This window comes from Brassica oleracea, chromosome C2, assembly GCF_000695525.1.
Source record: "Brassica oleracea var. oleracea cultivar TO1000 chromosome C2, BOL, whole genome shotgun sequence".
Taxonomy (NCBI): Eukaryota; Viridiplantae; Streptophyta; class Magnoliopsida; order Brassicales; family Brassicaceae; genus Brassica; species Brassica oleracea.
The window spans coordinates 17,377,738-17,379,368 of NC_027749.1; positions in this window are offsets into that span (position 1 = coordinate 17,377,738).

Below are 1,631 nucleotides of genomic sequence, written 5' to 3' on the forward strand. Positions count from 1 at the left end.
TTTGATATCGGATATCCTCATAATATACCCGCTGATAGTTTGATATCATCAAACGAAAAAATCCTTGATCTTTTAAACGAAAGTACAACAAGCATGGAAAAAGGTCATGGGATGATTGAATTACGACTGCAAAATGAAGCAAAAAATTTAGCTTTTAAAGAAGTAAAAGAGGAAAATAAAATATTGCTAAAAAACTTAGGTTTTATCGATGATGTTAATATTCGTGAATACATTCGATCTGAACAAGAAAGAATCGTACGAAAAAGGCGCCAAGAGCAACAACAACAATCATCTTCGGTTACACAAAATTTGTTTGGGCAATATTTTGGAGATTTGAGAGGTTCTGGAGCAAATTTACGAGACTATTAGTGTTGTTATAATATTTAAACTCGAGTAATAATTATGTCTTCATGTGTCTTTTTAATAAGTTTTTATTATGGTTTTTTGTAATATTCTTGTTGTTTAATTCTTGTTTTAAAATATTATAAATCTTGTTTTAAATTTTTTTATTTAATTTCATCTGTAAAACTTAAATTTATAAAACAAATTTGAATATTTATGAGATATAAAAGTTTTAAGGATTAAAACAATAAACAAAAAAATATTTAAGAATTATAAATATGATGTATAATTGTAAGGACCAAAATGCAAATAAAAAGATGAAACTTCAAATTTGAAGTTTTAAAAAGTGAAACTCTATATTTGGAGTTTCACTCTTCAAAACTTCAAATTTGAAATTTTGAAGTTTCTTTTTGGAGAGCAAAAAACTCTATATTTGGAGTTATAGAGTTTCTTTTGGAGATGCTCTAACCAATAAACACGTCAGGTGATAAATAAAGTAGCCAAACGTGCCCATAGTTGATTAGTTGTCACTAAATATTACATAATGTTGGTGATTATGGTCCCTCATAATGGAAAATGACCAAAAATTATTTTGGAAACAAACACTTCTATAACAATATGTAATTGTTAAATTCATAAAGTTAAGAGGGAGAAGAACCACTAAAGCTGCACCCTCTAATTCACACCAGAGAATGCTTACAAGTCGTCTCTGATGGAGTCTTTCTTTATCCATTTTCCTCTGCCCACCGACAAAGTTGAACAAGTGGGGGCGTCATGACTCTTCTCAAGTCCTCTTGTCACATCAGCACCAACATGATCATGACACGTAGTCTTTGCATGTCTGATTGGTCACAAAGTCAATGCCCTCACTAGATCGCATGACATCCTAACCTAATCTCCAAGAAATGATCTCGACCGTTACTTCTCCACCATTGCTGACCACTCACAAAGTTGAGTCATCTAACAGCAGTTTTGATTATCTCAACCGTTGCTTATCTCTTAAGAAACGATCTCAACCGTTGTGTCTTTTTTCTTACAAATGTCTCACCTAACCTAATAATGTAGTATATTTGCCGTCTAACGAAATTGATTTTCCATGGAGTTGTATATATATCTACTCCTCCTAATATAATTTCCCACCAATCTCCGATCGCCTCATGGCGACGGCAAGATTACCCTCGTCTTTCTCCCCTCACATTTTCTTCTCCATTTTCAACGGACGACGTACCAACCTGTACCCCTACGCACGGCCTAGATAAACTCGTCACATCTTGGGAGCCACATGCCGC